This window comes from Tursiops truncatus, chromosome 5 (genome assembly GCF_011762595.2).
Source record: "Tursiops truncatus isolate mTurTru1 chromosome 5, mTurTru1.mat.Y, whole genome shotgun sequence".
Lineage (NCBI taxonomy): Eukaryota > Metazoa > Chordata > Mammalia > Artiodactyla > Delphinidae > Tursiops > Tursiops truncatus.
Genome location: NC_047038.1, coordinates 44,542,203 through 44,561,275, shown reverse-complemented (window position 1 = coordinate 44,561,275; position 19,073 = coordinate 44,542,203). Strand labels below are relative to the sequence as shown.

Genomic DNA, 19,073 nt, shown 5'->3' with positions numbered 1-19,073 from the left:
GGAGTCGCTGTTATGCTGTACCGCGAGGGGCGGGGTTGGAGGCGGGGCACCGGGGAGAAAGGGGAGAAGCAGCCTTACAGCAGAGCTCTAGCTGGGAAGAGAAGACCCTCCTGCTGAGTAATTTTTATTACTTTCCTTTTCTTGAACTTGCATCTGGTCCAAGGGTTCAGCATGGTAAGGCAGTTAGCCCAAATACTGTTTTTTGAAAAGAGAAGCTTTGCGAATAGCGCTCAGTGTTTTAATATATATTTTTTAAAGGGGTCTTACATTTTTTATTGTAAAAAGATACATGGTTGAATGGAACTTGGAGAACACGATAAAGTACAAAGAGGGATACGAAAGCCGTCCTTAATGTTACACCAGTGTCTGAACCCAATTTTAGCTGGATCTTTGATTTTAGCTAGGGGCGCGGGGTAGGCGGGGTCCCCCAGCTGAAGTGAGTCAAGTCCTGGTCTCAGTCGCGGGAAGGAGAGAATGTCTGTTTCACTGAGCAAAGGCTGGACGCAGCAGAGATTTGACTGTCCATTCTTGAAGGTTGGGCTAGTTGGGGGTGGTAGGTCCTCTTTGACTTCCTTTAGATAGTTGAAGAGGAATTGCATCATAAACTCAACAAAATTCACCTATGTTCATTTAAGAGAAATTTTGTATTCACGTTATAGCTGTTTTCTCGTTCCAACGAACTCATGCTACAGTTTCCATAACCAGAAACTTGCTAAAACGTGTCCCCCAACCTTCTGTGGGAGTGGTGAGGAGGAGGGCTGTGTGAGCTTCAGAGGTGACAGTGCTGCAGAGCCATCGGTTACATTTGTGACTATCTCCTTTTAGCAAATTCTGTTCCCTTCATTTTATTTACTTGCTGCTCCTGCCAGGGAGAATGTGCTTTCTGCCATAGCCTCATTTACTTTTCGCTTTGCTTCAAGGACCACACCATTTACATTTTCACATGCCTAAATAGAATAAAGGAGAAATAAATGTCAAAGCCCACAAATAACTTTTGTCCTTACTGAACAATATTTTTGACCACTTTGGGATGCAAGATTTAGCCATCCATCAAACTCTGAGTTTACAAAGTGTTTAGTATGTTTTTCTGTTAGAAACCATGGAGTGCAACAGAATTTAAAAGGGTCCCTGGCCTCAAAGACTTTATTATCTAGTAGAGGTAGGATATATCATGACTGTAAAGAGATAAAAAATAGACCGTTTCATACAGTTATAAGTGCATATGCTTCAGTTCTTTCTGTCCCCTTCTTTGCTTGACTGAGACTTTGGTGCCATGTCCTCCAGGAAACCTTCACTGACATTTCACATCTGGGTTATGTGCCCTCCCTTTGCTCCCAAAGCAGCCTGTCTCAAAGTGCTGATCCCCTGTATTCTCCCTGGTTCCCCTAGGCATCTTGGGAGCCACGGCTCTCATCTCTGAGCTCCCAGTGCCTAGATCTAGAGTTTAGACTGTGACTGCCACATATACGAGGTGTTCATAAAATATTTGAATGAATGCATGATCAGGGTCTACTGGATGCGGCAGGGTTAATTAAAGAACAGAATAGTTCCCGATGTGGCCTTCAAATAATAAAAACAAAAACAGAAAAAGCTTGGGCTTCCCTGGTGGCACAGTGGTTGAGAGTCTGCCTGCCGATGCAGGGGACATGGGTTCGTGCCCCGGTCCGGGAAGATCTCACATGCCGTGGAGCGGCTGGGCCCGTGAGCCATGGCTGCTGAGGCTGCGCGTCCGGAGCCTGTGCTCCTCAACGGGAGAGGCCACAACAGTGAGAGGCCCACATACCGAAAAAAAAAAACAAAACAAAAAACAGAAAAAGCTTGAAAGGAGCCAGTAGAGTGTAAAGGATATAGATGGTTGAGGAGGACATCAGGATATAGAGGAGTGTGTGGGAGGCAGTTGGTTTGGCTTACGGTGTAGGGATCAGTCTTGCCTGGATGAAAAGGTTATAAAAGACAGTGATGCTGGATTAAAGAGGATTTTGAAAGGCTAGAAGAGTTTATTATTGATATGGGAGTCAACATGGAATCAACAATGTTTTTTGTAGAAGCTGGGAGAGGTAAAATCTATGTTTTAGTACAGTTAATAGAGGTTGGAGTTAAGGATGAAGACCAAGCAGTATAGGGAGAGATGTGGTTTGGTGGAAAACTATGTACTGTCCAGAGAGATTTGAGATGACTCCTGTGGGTAAACTGATTCAGATTCTACGAAATTCTTTCACAACTCTGTAAATTGTTGTACATTGCAACACAAGTCTTGTCTGTAGATATGTAGATTATATCCTGTCTAGTAGAAGTGTGTGTGTGTGTGTGTGTGTGTGTGTGTGTGTGTGTGTGTGTGTGGCAGGGAGGGGGGACCAGTCTTGTCTCCATTTGCACAATCATTTCAATATTCCTGATCTATAAATGTATCAGTTCTCAGAATTCTCTTTTGAACCAGTGATAACAATTGTTTTCTCCATGAGCTAAAGAAAATCTTTAACATGTGTTCATTTTTATATCTGTATGAGTCTTGATTTTAACTTTTTTGGAAAATTATCTTTTAATAGCAGGTAAGCTGGCTGGAGACATGAGTTCTTGCTTGTTTGTTTGTTTTTTCCTTATTTATTTTTTATACAACAGGTTCTTATTAGTTATCTATTTTATACATATTAGTGTATACATGTCAATCCCAATCTCCCAATTCTTCCCGCCACCCTGCTTTCCCCCTTTGGTGTCCATATGTTTGTTCTCTGCATCTGTGTCTCTATTTCTGCCTAGCAAACCAGTTCATCTGTACCATATTTCTAGATTCCACATATATGTGTTAATATACGATATTTGTTTTTCTCTTTCTGACTTCCTTCACTCTGTATGACAGTCTCTAGGTCCATCCACGTCTCTACAAATGACCCAATTTCGTTCCTTTCTATGGCTGAGTAATATTCCATTGTATATATGTACCACATCTTCTTTATCCATTTGTCTGTCGATGGGCATTTAGGCTGCTTCCATGTCCTGGCTATTGTAAATAGAGCTGCAATGAACACTGTGGTACATGACTCTTTTTGAATTATGGTTTTCTCAGGGTATATGCCCAGTAGTGGGATTGCTGGGTCATATGGTAATTCTATTTTTAGTTTTTTAAGGAACCTCCATACTGTTCTCCATAGTGGCTGTATCAATTACATTCCCACCAACAGGGCAAGAGAGTTCCTTTTTCTCCACACCCTCTCCAGCATTTGTTGTTTGTAGATTTTCTGAGGATGCCCATTCTAACTGGTGTGAGGTAATACCTCATTGTAGTTTTGATTTGCATTTCTCTAATAATTAGTGATGTTGAACAGCTTTTCATGTGTCTCTTGGCCATCTGTATGTCTTCTTTGGAGAAATGTCTATTTAGGTCTTCTGCCCATTTTTGGATTGGGTTGTTTTTTTAATATTGAGCTGCATGAGCTGTTTATATATTTTGGAGATGAATCCTTTGTCCTTTGATTTGTTTGCAAATATTTTCTCCCATTCTGAGGGTTGTCTTTTCATCTTGTTTATAGTTTCCTTTGCTATGCAAAAGCTTTTAACTTTCATTAGGTCCCATTTATTTATTTTTGTTTTTATTTCCATTGCTCTAGGAGGTGGGTCAAAAAAGATCTTGCTGTGATTTATGTCAAAGAGTGTTCTGGGGCTTCCCTGGTGGCGCAGTAGTTGAGAGGCCGCCTGCCGGTGCAGGGGACATGAGTTTGTGCCCCAGTCCGGGAAGATCCCACATGCTGCAGAGCGGCTGGGCCCGTGAGCCATGGCCCCTGAGCCTGTGCGTCCGGAGCCTGTGCTCCGCAACGGGAGAGGCCATGGCATTGGGAGGCCCGTGTACCGCAAAAAAAAAAAAAAAAAAAGAGTGTTCTGCCTGTTTTCCTCTAAGAGTTTTATAGTGTCTTGTCTTACATTTAGGTCTTTAATCCATTTTGAGTTTATTTTTGTGTATGGTGTTAGAGAGTGTTCTAATTTCATTCTTTTATATGTAGCTGTCCAGTTTTCCCAGCAGCACTTATTGAAGAGATGGAGGCATGAGTTTTTGATGGAACTCGCCAGATGACTCCATTTGGGAACTGGACCACAGAATCAGCTAGATACAGCTTATGAAACTGGCAAAACATACACCCCTAGCCTGTTTAGGGCCCTAACACTTCCCACTTGCTTAGGAAGAAAGAAGCTGTGAAGGTGATGGGGAGTTTAATTATAAATGCTGACTCTCAAGTAACAGTGGGACACCGGAGGGGAAAACAGATGGAAAAAAGTCCAGTGGGAGCTTCAGATGATGATGCGGATGCTCCCGGGGTGAGCTGAACAGCAGGAGTCTGGCGATTTCCCTAAAGGAGCCATCACAGAACTGAACAAGCAAAGCGAAAGGACAGAGCCTGTGGAAGACGCCCTCTGTCAGGAGATGCAAGAACCCTAGAAAGAGGAAAAGTAGGGAGTGGTTGGGGAGAGGCAAGAAGAGATTCATCTTATCAACATTCATGAGTAACAGTTATTCAGCACTTCCAGGGTGCTGGGCAGACTAATAATTCAACACTGCTTCTAGCTGATTTGTTTAAAATATCAACATTTGAGAGGGAAGGAAGGAACAGTTTCTAGTGATAAAAATTGTTTATCGCTTGCTATGTTCAAATTAAGGGAGTTGCCACACGTATTAACCATAAAATAACATCTTAACTTGCTTGAAATCATTTTATACTTTTTTTCCCCAAATCATAACCGAAGAATGTTCATCACTCTCAGTCACTGAAGATAGAGGTAACCTCCACACCATGGTAGAGTCTGTGAGTTGTCCCCTAGTATTGTTCTCCCCCTTTTTCTCTAGTATTGACAGCTTTAGTCAGGCACATCACCATCAAAATAAAACTATATTTTCCAGTCTCTTTTGCTGGTAGGGTGGTTGTGTGACTAGCTTCCAGCTAATGGGAGGGAGTGGAAGTGAAATGTGAATGTGTAACTTCCAAAGCATGGCCCTTCCTCATGCCTACATTCATTTAAAAATAATTGTAGAGCATCTCCTAAGTACCAGCCAATGTTCTAGGCATTTGGGAATCCATCAGTGTGTAAAAGAGATAACGATCCTTGCTTCTGTGGAGCTTATATTCTAGTGGGAGGCGTCAAACAATAAATGGAATGAATAGCTAAATTATATAGCATGTTAGAAGATAAGTGGTATAGAAAAAAGCAAAGGTGGGGCAGGGTAAGGGGCTTGAGAGCAGTGAGGGAGCAGATGTGTTGTACTGTTCCATAGGGTGGTCAAGTAGGTCTCATTGAGAAAATTACCTGAGCGCAGCCTTGAAGGAACTGAGTGAGGGGATGAGCTCTGTGGATATCAGGGGGAAAAGATTTCCTGGCCTAGAGAACAGCCATTGCAAAGGCCCTGAGGCTGGAGCATACGAGGAAGCCAGTGTGGCAGGAGTGGAGCGAGTGAGAGGGAGAGCAGAAGATGAGCTCATGGATGGATGGGGACAGCGAAAGCTGACCATGTGGGACCCACGGGCCACATTAAGGGCTTTTATTCTGAGTGCAGTGGTAGCCCTGGGAGGATTACTCTGGTCTCTGGGTTAAGAACAGCCTGCAGGGAGCAAGGTGGAAACAATGAGACCAGTTAGGCTATTGCAATAATGTAGGGAAGAGTTGACAGTGGCTCAGACTAGGGCGCTAAGTGGAGGTGTTGAGACGTTGTCAGACTCTGGGTGTATTTTTAGAGAGCCATTAGAACTTTTCCATGGACTGGAGGTTGGGTGGTTGGATGTGAGAGAAAGAAGAGTCAAAGATGACTCTAAGTTTTGGCCTGAGCAGCTGTAAGGAAGGTGCCATCAGCTAGAAAGACTGTGGGTAGAGCAGAGTTGCAGAGACTGGTCAGGGGTGTGAGACATCCATTAGACCTCCAGGTGGAGAGGTGGAGGCAGTAGCATGATCGATGAGTCTGGAGTTCAGGAGAATGTTCTGGGCTGGAGGTATAAATTTGGCAGTCATTGGTATGAAGATGGTACCTAAAGCCATGGGTCCATGAAAAGAAAGAATGCAGCTAAGAAAAAAAAAGGTAAAGGGCCAAAGACTAAGCTGCAGCTTCCTGCAACACAAAGATGTTGGAACAAAGAAAAAGAACCAGCACAGAGAATGAAATGTATCAACCAGTGGGGCAGGAGGTAAACCAAAAGAGTAGTTCTTTGAGGAAAAAAAGCCTTAAGATTTCTATAAAATGGAATGGTGAACCTACTTCTCCCCCTTCTTCCCTTCTCTCTCACTGGAATGCAGCCACAATGGTAGGAGACAGAGCAGCATTATTTTAAACCATAAGACATGAGGGAGCTGGGTCACCAACAGCATGTGGCCAGTGAATCATTTCTGGATTATTAACATACTGACTGTGACTTTCTTTAGGCCACTGTTATTTTGACCTTTGTTAGAGCAGCTGACCTTGAATTCTAACTAATACACATAGATAACATCACAAAGTTTTGCTCAAGACATGTATTTAATTCCCTGACCCTGGTTTCAAGCTAGCTAGTACAATAAATAGAGGATATTCCATTGTATTTGTCAAGAAGGAGACTTTCATTCACACCTCTATGATAACACTTACCACTCCTTGTTTGCAATTTTGCTCTGTTTAAATTAGGAATGCTTTCAGCTGCAAGCAGCAGAATATTTGACTAACAGTGGCATAAACAAATAGTTTGTTTTTCTCATCTAACAACAAGACCAGAGAGAGATTTTTCCAGGTGTTAGTTTAGCTGCTTACTGATGCCTCTGCTGTTCTTGCTCTTTGCTTGGCTTATGTTCATGGTTGCATGTGGGTTCAGGCATTGTATCCACACTCAGGGCAACAGGAAGCCAGAAGAGTGGCACCAGCCACATCTGTCTTTTGTCTGAAGAGCAAAAACTTTCCCAGGAGCCCCCAAAGTAGACTTCCACTTACTTGTCATTGGCCGGTACTGTGTCATATGGCTACTCCAAGGTGCAAGAGATGGGAAGTATTTCTTTTTCCCAGCTTCTTTATTTTTTCTTTCAGTTTTATTGAGATATAAATGGCATACAGCACCATATAAGTTTAAGGTATACCAACTAATGAATTGACTTACATGTATTGTGAAATAATTACCACAATAAGTTCAGTTAACATCCATCATCTTGTAGAGATACAAAAAAAGAAAAAGAAAGAAAAAGGTTTTATCCTTCTGATACGAACTTTTAGGATTTATTCTCTTAGCGACTTTCAAATATACCATACAGTTAACATACAGTGTTAACTATAGTCACTCTGTGCCTTACATCCCCAAGTCTTATAAATGGAAGTTTGTATTGTACCTTTTGATGATCTTCATCCAATTCCCCCACCCTTCATCCCCTACTCTGGTAACCACAAATCTGATCTCTTTTTCTATGAGTTTAGTGGGGTTTTTTTTTTTTAAAGACATATGAGATCATACATTATATGTTGTTCTCTGACTTATTTCACTTAGCATAAGCCTTCAAAGTCCATCCATGTTGTTGCAAATGTCAGGATTCCTTTTTTATGACTGAATATATATATATACACATTTATATATACATATTTATATATACATAAAATTCACATCTTCTTTATCCATTTATCTGTTGATGGACACTTAGGTTGTTTCCATGCCTTGGCTATTATAAATAATGCTGCAATGAACATGGAGGTATCTCTTCAACACAATGATTTCATTCCCTCCTGATATATACCCAGAAGTGGAATTGCTGGATCTTTCCCATTTTCTATAGCAGAAGCAGAGAAGAGGGGTGGGGGATGGGAATGGATGTTGTGATAACCAACCACTGGTGTTTAATACCCCCTTCCTGACAAGACTTTGCACTCCTTGACGGTGTGAACTCTATCATCTATCTATCTATCTATCTGTCTGTTTACATCTGTTTATCTATTTATCTATCCATCCACTATTTATTTGTCATCTATCTATCTATCTAATTTTATTTTTTGTATTCCTAGTGCCAAGAACATGTTGGTTTATGGAACATAAAATATCGGGAGTGAGATCTATCAGAAAGGAGTTACAGGAGAAAAATAGCACTGGTGGTGGTTCCACGCAGGCAACAGAAGCAACCCTGGCTGATTCAGCAGAGGAGTTTATTGAAAGGAGGCTTGAGGGCTGAAGAAAAGACCCGAGGGGCAGAGCTTCTAGAAACAATGCCCTAGACCTGCCACAGGCCTGATCGGACGAGACAACTGCCCCATCTTCCCCACTCAGTCCCCACCGCCACGGTTGATACTCCTGGCACCCCTGCACCATGAATTCCATCTTGCAGCTCCCCTGCACCATGAATCCCATCTTGCAGCCACTGCTACCTCCGAACATCAGGTGCCTCTGCTTCCAAACCACCAGCAACTCTGATGCCACGGGAGCCTCCCTCCTCAGGTTTCTCGCCTCTGAATTGGAATCTGCTGAGGGTGCCACTGAGTGACTGGCAGAGCTAGGTATGTGCCAGCCCCCATGCTGGCAGAGCCAGGCATCGGGCTGCTCCTGAGGGAGAGGGGTTCCCGAGGTGGGTCATTCCCTAAACAGAAGAGGAGCGGGTAAGAGGTGCTGGGAAACCAGCAAACACGAGAGATGTCCACCACCAGTACTTCTAGATGAGACGTTTAACAGCCACCAAAGGAGACAAACAGGAAGGTAGCTGAAAGAGGCCAGAGGCACAAATAGTTGTTTTTTTTTTTTTATGGTTAGAAATTATTTTAAATGAATCATTTCATACATCAGAAGAATAATTATAATGTATATGCCACCTATAAAGCATAGCAATAAATCAGACACCTGTGAACCCAATACTTAACCTGAGACTAGAAATTTCCAATTCCATTGACGTTATTGTTGCACTTCTTCCTCATCTTGTTTCTGAGCTTTATAAAAGGGTATTTATACTAGATATAGCTTTCTGTGATGTTATTGCCTTAATATTGTATTTCTAAGATTCATCCATATTGCTCTGTGTATGTACAGTTGGATCACTTTCCTGAATATGTAATTAGCATGTGACTACCAGAATGTATTTTTCATCCTCCCATCAGTCGACATTTGGCTTGCTTCTAGCATCTATTACAAACAATGGTGCTGTGCAAAAAAATTTAAACATGTCTCCTGAATGACAAATTCAAAAATTCCTTTAGAAGGAAAAGTAGGGGTAGAATTGCTGGGAGGTAGGGTATAAATGCTTAAATTTGTGAGACAATATCAAATTGTTTTCCTTTTGCCAGCAGTGTATAAGAGTCCTAATTTTACCACATTCTTCTCATCCCTTGATTTTGCTAGATTTTTTTGCCAATCTAATTGGATGCATGTGTAGTATCTCATTGTGATTTTAATTTCAAATGAGGTGAGCATCTTTACATAGATTTATTCACAATTTCCATTTCCTCTTCTGTGAAATGCTAGTGCCTTTTACCCATTTATCATTTGGTAGTTTGTCTCTTAAAATTGGTTTATAGTTCTTTATATATATTGGACACTATTCTTTGCCAGTTAAATTTGTTGTAAATATGCCCCCTCCAGTTTGTGGCTTGTTTTCTCCCTTTCATCTTTTTGATGAACAGATGTGGGACTAGAGTCAGAATTCCAGACTCAGAATTTCAGTAGAGTCTGAAATTCTGAAAGCTGGTGACATGCCTGAGGACCGTTGACACACATGCTCCAGTAAAACAAAGGAATACACACGGAGCCTGAGACAGAAAAATATTTCCACATAAGGTGATAAGTCCACCACAGGCCCATGTGGGTTCTTTATCTCTAGGTTAGGAAGTGTTCCAAGCCCAAGGCCCATTCTTACATGGTCAAGCTTGGGTTGAAACAATGCATGTACAAGATTGCCTTTCCCAATGTTTAGTGCAGAGTTTTCATCCTTGAGGTCATCTGGCTACTGAAATGTCAGCCATCACCTCTACCTTCCAGATAAGAGGAAGGGTAAAGACAAAGGTCAAATCACCCTCCCTTCCAGCTGAGTCATCCCCTTTGGAGTGATGCACAGAGATTGGAAGCTCCACTCAACGTTTTGCGTAATTCCATTGTCCATCCCTATCTGTAAGGAGGGTTGATACCCAGGATAAGATTTGAGTTCTAAAACTAACAAAGAAAGGGAGCCTGGATGTTGTGGGCAACAAGCAATGTCTGCCCACATAGTAACTGCTACCCCTCAGGTCCCAGCTCAAAGTTCATTTCCCAAAGACATTCTTTTTTTGTTTTTTGTTTTTTGGCAGTGTGGCATTTGGGATCTTAGTTTCCTGACTGAGGATCGAACCCTCGCCCCCCTGCAGTGGAAGTGCGGAGACTTAACCAGTGGACCACCAGGGAAGTCCCAAAAGGCATTCTTTCTTGATGCCCCTCTTTAGATCAAGTTCCCTTTGGCTATACTTCCTTGCAGTGTGCGGGCTTCTCATTGTGGTGGCTTCTCTTGTTAAGGCGCACGGGCTCTAGGCGTGTGGGCTTCAGTAGTTGTGGCACACGGGCTCAGTAGTTGTGGCTCGCAGTCTGTAGAGCACAGACTCAGTAGTTGTGGCACACGGGCTTAGTTGCTCCACGACGTGTGGGATTTTCCCGGACCAGGGCTCGAACCCATGTCCCCTGCATCGGCAGGCAGATTCTTAACCACTGCACCACCAGGGAAGCCCTGGCGGTACTCTTTAAGACTGTAGAGTAGATAAAATTTCCCCTCTACCTTTTTAGGGTCTCTGGCTAGACCTAAAAATTAAGCTGACATGACAGACTAACAGGAGGAAAGTATACAAATTTTATTTAGTCATTTTTACACGTGCATAGGAGGCTTCACGAGAAAAATGAAGACCCAAAGAAGCAGTTAGGGCTGAGAGCTTATATACTGGGTTGTTAATGTTGAAATCAATGCAGCTGCACTGTGTATTAGGTATGTTGGGTAAATTCATTGTCATGTACAAATCTAAGCTTAGTGTTCTAGAATCATATATGTGAATTTTATGTTTTAATAAAGTAGTCCTACAAGACACATTCCAATTGGAAGGAATCTCATGTGCAAAGATCACTGACAAATTTATTTTCTGAATGAGATAATAGCTACTATATATTAAGAGTCTACTATGAGCAGAACGTATGCTTAACATAGATTTTTTAACATTGATCTTTTTTCCTATCTCCTGTCTTTTCGTTCTATGAATTTCTTATTTCTGCTATCAAATATTTTAATATTTGATTTTAAATATCCAAGAGCTCTTTCTTTTCTCATTGATGCAATATTTACTATTATTTTCTATACATATTAATTACACGTTCTCTGAAGTTTCTTCTTCTCTCTGAATTGTCTCTGTTTCCTCTGAGTCCCTATTTCTTCTTTGTTTGTTTTGGTCTTTGACTTTAATGTTGGTGGATTTTCTCAAATGCCTGCTGATCTTTGGCTGTCTAATAATATTTAAAAGTGGAACACTGAGGGTCTAAGTGGAACTTCATGAGAAGACTGTGGCAATTCGTAGCCATCACCTTAGGGTGATTAGGTAGCACCCTGTCATTTCATTGTGACATCCCCAAATGTCAAAATTTGTAAGCTTTTCCTCTTGGATCCTTTTTCCTCAAAAAGGATCCTTTGGAACTTCCTAGTGGCACAGTGAAGAATCCGCCTGCCAATGCAGGGGACATGGGTTCAAGCCCTGGTCTGGAAAGATCCCACATGCCGCGGAGCAACCAAGTCCATGCACCACAACTACTGAGCCTGCACTCTAGAGCCCGTGAGCCACAACTACTGAAGCCCGTGTGCCTAGAGCCCGTGCTCCAAAACAAGAGAATCCACCTCATGAGAAGCCTGCACACCACAATGAAGAGTAGCCCCCGTGCCCCGCAACTAGAGGAAGACTGAGCTCAGCAACAAAGACCCAATGCAGCCAAAAATAAATAAAATTAAAAAAAGAAAAAAAGGATCCTTCAGTTGCTTCTCTGTCCTTCAAGAGCCTGACTGCTAGTATTTTGGAAGCAAGTCAGAAGAAATGTCTTGACTCATATAATTCAGTCCATAGATTTTTGACTTAGTTTATCTATTTTTATTTAGGTGTCTCCTTCCCCCAGTTGGACTTGGGACCCCAACATCTGGAGCATCTCTGACTCAACCCCTTTCGAGAGAAAATCCAGTCTTCTGCTAAGTTGGAGATGTATTTATGTGGGGGAGAATGGATATAATATGTAAAGATCTATTGAAACATTATTTCAGGTCTCAGATTATATTTTCTTCATTTCTATATAATTTCGTCTCATGATTGCTCTGTCAATTAAGAATTAAGAAGATGGCTCTCAATGTAACTGGATCACAGACTGAATAGTTTATTACTCCTCAGACCACTGGAATGGAATTTCACTATGTGTAATGATTCACTTGTTCAGCAAATATTTATTGAATGTCTACTTTGTGTCAGGCCCTAATGTAGGTGCTGGGGATATAACAATGAACAAGACAGGCAAGAGTGATCTGACTTATATGAGCCCCAGATTCTACCTATTCACTTCTTCCATTCACTTCATAAATATTTTGAGGGCTCACGATATGACAGGTAATGAGCTGAGCTCTGGGGATACAAGATAAATAAGAGACACAATCTCTGCCTTCACTCAGCACATCATGCAGTGAGGAAAACAACTCAGCAAGGCAATGCCAAGGTTGTGTGCTGAGTGAGGGCTGTGACTGGGGAAATAAAGGAGAATTACGAGCAGAGAGTAGGGGACTCTTCCCTGATTCCTGAGTCAGGAGAGTTCTCCCAGAGAAATGAACACTGCAGCTGAGACCTGTACAATGAGCAGGACTGATATAGGTGATGAGAATGAGTGTGAGGGGCTTGCAGAAAGACAAGAGTATGTGGATGGTCTTTCAAGGAACAGAAAGAAGGTCAATGTGGCTGCAGTGTACACAGTGAGGGAATGATGGAAGCTGGACAGGTAAGCAGGGTCCAGTGGTAAAAGACTTTTGTTGTACCCTGGGGAAAGTTGATGGTGGCTTGTACTATGTGGTGGCTAAAGCAAAATAGAGAAGTGGAGAATTACCTGCATGTAGAATCAAGATGACTTAGCAATGGACTGGATTTGCAGAGTGAGAGAAGTGAAGTTTCAGAGATGACTCCTGGATTTCTAGCTTAAGCAACAAGTGGATATCCTTCTTTTAACTGAGACTGAGGACCCAGGAGGAGAAGCAGTCCTGGTGGGGGTTAAGGAAAGAGGCAGTAGAGAAAACAATTCCATTTTACACAAGATGAGTTTGAAGGACTTTGAGACATCCAAGTGGAAATATGCAGTAGGCAGCTAGATGTGTGGGTCTGGAGCTCAGTTGAGACATCCTGGCTAAAGATACTGATTTTGCAAACATTAGCATATAGCTGGAATGAAACCAGGGGAAAGGGTGAAATTGCCCAAGGAGAGTACATGTTCTTAGAGGATATGAGGGCCACATACACAGTCTTAAGCAAGTCAGATGCTTATGGGACAGGTAGAGGAAAAGAGACTGAGAAGAAGCAGCCCAAGAGGAAGGAGGTAAACATACTGATTAGATGACAAGAGTGGTCAATGTGGTCAGGTGCTGCTGAAAGGTCACTCAGCAAGAATAAGGACTGGGAAGAATCCAGTGGATCATGCAAAGTAGAGGCGATTATTTACCCTGGCCAGAGCAGTTTCAAAGGTCTCTTCCATCCTCAGCAGATCCTGTAAAAGTGTAGGTTAGATCACGTTGATCTGTTCAAAACTCACCAAGGTCTTCATAATATCTCACCTTTCAGACTGCAGTGTTGGACAAGTGATCTGGTCTCTCCACTTCCAACCAGTTATCTCCTGGACCTCATCTCCTTCGACTCTCCCTCCCCCATCAGACTTGCCTCCTTGCTCTTTTTGCAATAGCCAGGATGGCTCCCACCACAAGGCCTTTGCATTGGCTGTTTGCTCTACCAGGAATAATGCTCCCAGACTTCTTTCAAACTCAATCCCTTGTTTCCTTCAGGTTTTTACTCAAATGTTACCTTCCAGTGCAGCATTACCTGACACTCTATTTAAATCACATTTATTTCCACTCAAGTGCTATCCCTCTTTCCAACTTTGTCTTCAAAGCATTTAACACTATTGAGCATACTTTCTGTTTTACTTACTTACTTTATTTATTGTTTGTCTCCCCACCTTCCCCCAAATGTAAGCTACATGAAGGAAGAGATTTTGTTCACTCATATGTCCCAAGAACCTAGAACAGTGCCTCCAGCATAGTAGGCACTTAACAAATATTTGATGAATAAATTAGTGAATCGAGCAATGGTGCAGAAAAAGGTAGACATGGAGAATATAAGTTAAAGAAAATATTTTCAGGACTTCCCTGGTTGTCCAGTGGTTAAAACTTCATGCTTCCACTGCAGGGAACACAGATTCAATATCTGGTCTGGGAAGTTCCACATGCCACGTGGTGTGGCAAAAAAAAAAAAAAAAAAAAAAAAGTAAACATTTTCAATAAATTTAGCTGCAAAGAAGTGGAGAAGGATGTTGTTGTACTTGGAGGGGAACATGGGGTCTAGGGAAATTTATATGTTTTTATCTGTTTAGTGTACACTGATATTTTTTCTTTCGAAAAAATTACTGGTTCACGGAAAGTTGGAAAGAAAGTACAGAGAGTTTCCATTTACCCTTCACCCAGTTTTGCCAATGGTTACTTCTACAGCCATGTAACTACAGTACAATATCAAAACCAGGGAGATGACATTGGTATAACATGTGCCTATAAGTCTATGCTACTTTATCACATGTGCAGATTTGTGTAACCACTACTGAAATCAAGATACAAAACTATTCCAGCACCAAAAATATCTCCCTCATGCCATCCCTCCTCCATCCTTAACCCTTGACAACCATGACTTTGTTCTCCATCTGTGTAATTTTGTCATTTCTAGAACGTTATATAAATGGAATCACATAGTACGTAACTTTTTGAGATTTTATTTTATTTATTTATTTATTTTTGCGGTACGCAGGCCCTCACTGTTGTGGCCTCTCCCGTTGCGGAGCACAGGCTCCGGACGCGCAGGCTCAGCGGCCATGGCTCACGGGCCCAGCCGCTCGAGGGATGTGGGATCTTCCCAGACCGGGGCACGAACCCATGTCCCCTGCATTGGCAGGCGGACTCTCAACCACTGCGCCACCAGGGAAGCCCTTTGAGATTGTTTTTTCTCACTCATCCTATGCTCTTGAGATCCATCCATGCTGTTGTGTGTAGCAAGAGTTCATTCCTTTTTTTTGCTGAATAGTACTCCATGGTATGGATGTACCACAGGAGTTTTTAGCCATTCACCCATTGAAAGATATTTTCATTGTTTCCAGTTTTTGTCTGTTCCAAGTAAAGCTGTTATGAACATTTGTGTATGGGTTTTTGTGTGAACATAAGTTTCATTTCTCTGGAATAAATGCCCAGGTGTATGGTCACTGGGTTTTATGATACATGTATATTTCACTTTTTAAGAAATGTCAAACTGTTTTCCAGAGAAGCTGTACTATTTTATTTTATTTATTTACTTTTAATTAATTAATTTAGTTATTTTTGGCTGCTTTGGGCCTTCGTTGCTGAGTGTGGGCTTTCTCTAGTTGCTGCGAATGCGGGCTACTCTTCGTTGCGGTGCGTGGGCTTCTCATTGCGGTGGCTTCTCTTGTGGAGCACGGGATCTAGGCATGCGAGCTTCAGTAGTTGTGGGTCACCAGCTCTATAGCTCAGGCTCAGTAGTTGTGGTGCACAGGCTTAGTTGCTTCGCGGCATGTGGGATCTTCCCGAACCATGGCTTGAACCCGTGTCCCCTGCATTGGCAGACGGATTCTTAACCACTGCGCCACTAGGGAAGTCCAGCTGTACTATTTTAGATTCCTCATGGTCTTTTTTTTTAAAAGGTGGGGCGATGTAAAGCCTGTTTGGGTGTTCTGGGGAGGAGCCAGCCCCCAGGAAGTGGAAGGATGCAGAGGAGAGAGCTGAGTCCAGAGGAAGCAAGTGAACATGGAGTGAGGTAAAGAGATGCTTCTTCCTCTGGAGGGTGTGCACTAATTACCTGCTGAAGAAGGAGCGAGGTCGGATGCTGGTGGCTTTATGGGTTTGATGGCAGGAACTTAATGGCTTCTCTTCTGATTAAACAGTGAATGAAGGCCATGCTGAGAGTGAAGTGTTTTGACATCAAAGGTCTTTGTGGTCACGCTAGGTTGGGAAATGTTTCTTAATGTCACAGCCTACTTATTAGCACATTAAAAGTTTAGAAAAATCCTAGGGTAGAAAAGAGACCAGTCATACTTTGTGGCTTGAACAAATGAATTTATGTGGTGAAGAATTAATTTTGTTTTGCTCTCCACATGTATTTCTAAACCCTCCTCTCAATTCCCCCACACCAACCCCCAAAGAACAATTTTTCTCTTCACACCAATTTGGAAAGCTCTGGAATAGAATATAGCTACAATGGAACATTGCATGTATTCCATGCAATACATGGAATTTCACCCTCTCCACGAGAGGCGTACGTCCAAATTTAAATACGTGTGGGATCAGAAATTAATGATCAGATTTTTAGTAAAATCTTCTAATATGTAAAAAGTATTCCAGTATAATTTAGTTGTTGCACTAATTATGCCAAGCTGATATTTAAAAATGAATTAACATTCTTAGATGAACGCTTGATTTATTATAAAAGTAGAACAGTGGAGAAATGGAGAAAGAGCAATCTTTTAAATAAACAAAGTCCTTCGATTTCAATAAATGAAGCTGGATATCCATATGGGAAAAAGGGAGTATTGACCCTTACCTCATTTCAAACCCAAAAATCATTTACAAGTAAACGTGAAAACTAAAACAATAGAACTCCTAGGAGATAACATCGGAGACTATTTTGATGAATTTGAAGGTAGGCAAAGATTTCTTAAATAGAGTACAAAGAGCACTAACAATAAAGGAAATGGTTGATGAATTCAATTACATTAAAATTAAGAACTCCTGTTCAACAGAAAGACATTAAGTGAGTGAAAAGACAAACCATATTACCGGAAAAGACATTTGCTATCCATGTAATCAGCAAAGGATTTGTATCTAGAATAAACAAATACTGTAAACCAGTTATAGACAGACAGTGCAGAATGAAAACTGGACTATAGAGCTAGACTGTTACTGAGTCCAGCTTCGCTCTGCTTGCCGCCCGACAGGCCAATAAATCGGGAGAGGAGGTGTTGAGGCAAGGCATAGAGACTTTATTTGGAAAGCAAGCGGACAGAGAAGATGGCAGACCAGTGTCTCAAAAGAACCATCTTATTGGGGTTTGGAGGCCAGTTTCTTTTACAGAACAGGGAGGGGGAGGAGGTGGAGAAGTAAAGTAAAAAGGCCATAAGTCTTGCAAATATCTCCTGGAATGGCCAGCCTCAGGGAGGGGATGTGTTAATTTCTTTTTTTCTTGCAGCCATTCACAGGTGGACAGGGTCAGGATGCTTCCCTGAACAAAGGCACTTTGGTTTACCGTTCAGGCAGAGGGGCAGTGTTCCCTGAGGCAGGCCATTATGTATAGACAGTATCCTTTTAGTGAACAAAAACAATGGGAAGCAAAGGTTAAAGTAAGAGAAACAGATCCAACACGTAATGAGATTTGGTTCTTCCCTGTAACACAACTGCCTATAGCTACTTCCTGGTGCGACTTTGGACACATTATTCAATGCTTTTTTGCCTCCATTTCATCACTGTAAATGGGAATAAGAGTATACCCACCTCCTACAGTTGTTGTGAGAATTAAATTAATCAGTACAGATAAAACACTTTCAGTACAGTTTTGCACATTAAAAGGGCGCAACTGAAGTTAGCAATTATCACGTGTCCTCTGTGTTTTCAAAGAAAGGTGAAGCCTGATGCAGCGAATTTAGCATTTAGTGTGCTTTCATTATCAGAGTGAGTATCACTGATGTCCCTGACATGTTGCGCCATCACATTTCTTGTTACACAGCAGCCACGTGTGCGTGCATGTGCACACGAGTGAGGTGTAATGCCATTAAATGTCACCCACCCCTTCCATAGTAACTGAGAGGCATTCTGGTTTAACCACCATGCACCTGCATTGAGCTTGGCTGTGTTCTCCATCACCCAATAACTGTGACTTCTTCTACCAGTATTATATTGGACAGTTTTCTTACAGATACATACATAATTACTGGAGAATATAAAATCTCTTACATTTCAGGTCTAACGTTACCTTGTTATGAGTTTACATTTGTACAGATGTTTCTCTGTCTTAAATAAAATGCTTTCCTCGATTTTATCATTTCCAAATGGGTTGTCCTGTGAGTCACTGTTCTCCCCTCTGGGTGGCAGAGAGTCAAGTTCAAGGTACCTCCTGCCAGGGCAGTTTTCTCTAAGTTGTGCCCTAGCTCAACTGGATTTCATTGGTACCAGAAGCACTTGTAAAGCCAGCACATCTCTGGTGCTGTTCTAATTAACCCATCATAACTCCTTGGGAGGTGGTCTGTGTATGAGTATGAAATGATCATTAACAACCAGACCCATGATTCTCAAAGTGTGCTTGTGGTTCAAGTTCATAAAATTCACCTGGGATACTTGTTAAAAATGCAGATTTCCAGGTCTCATCCCAGACCCTCGGAATCAGAGTCTCTGGGACTGTCAATTGAAAGTTTACATTAAAAAAAAAAAAGCTTTCTAAGTGAGTCTAAAATTTGAGAATTATCAAAATGTATATTACTGAGTCCCACAGAATCTGGTTCTAGAATTAGAGTATGAATGCCCAACAATTCCAATAGGATACAGCAAGATACAAGCTGAGAAAATGGACACTGGTTGAACCTATGTAAGGATTAAATTCGAGGAAGAAGGGCTGTGTGGAGAGGGTGGAAGAATGCCCAGAACACGTGAGCACTGCACATGTTGTAGTCATGATTTTCTTAGAGCTGAGGGATATTTTAATTTGCCTCTGAGGAGTGAATTACTCAAAAATAGATTTATTTCATCTTTATCAATTCCAAAAATGAAGAAAAATATGACTGTTTCTGTATCTCAAGCACTTTGTTTAAGATCTGGTACTCTTATCTGTT

At 41.8% G+C, this 19,073-nt stretch overlaps 1 long non-coding RNA gene across 1 annotated transcript; it reads left to right on the top strand.

Annotated features, from left to right (window-relative positions):
• Positions 1–50: 50 nt before the first annotated feature.
• On the top strand, positions 51–14,390 carry LOC141278763 (uncharacterized). Its single transcript, XR_012331948.1, has 3 exons — positions 51–174; positions 7,988–8,473; positions 10,247–14,390. It is a non-coding gene; the product is annotated as an uncharacterized lncRNA (long non-coding RNA).
• The last annotated feature ends 4,683 nt before the right edge of the window (positions 14,391–19,073 follow it).